Genomic DNA, 260 nt, shown 5'->3' with positions numbered 1-260 from the left:
ACCACCACCACCACCACCACCACCACCACCCCAAAAAAATAAAATAAAACATAGACAAAGAGAGATATATAGTATGATCAAACTTGAGTCTATATGTGGCGGATCAATTACTCTCTAGAAATCCAATAGTTAGAACTGTTGCATCATCCTTTTCCATAAGAAAACTTTTTTTTTCCTCCTTTGGTTACAAAGCCGCATGGAGCCACGGATAGCTATTCTTAAGTCCTAACTAAAGGGTTATTATTTTTGACAAAAAAAAA

The sequence above is a fragment of the Macadamia integrifolia genome, chromosome 6 (genome assembly GCF_013358625.1).
Source record: "Macadamia integrifolia cultivar HAES 741 chromosome 6, SCU_Mint_v3, whole genome shotgun sequence".
In the NCBI taxonomy this organism is placed as follows: domain Eukaryota; kingdom Viridiplantae; phylum Streptophyta; class Magnoliopsida; order Proteales; family Proteaceae; genus Macadamia; species Macadamia integrifolia.
Note: the sequence above shows the minus strand (reverse complement) of the source record.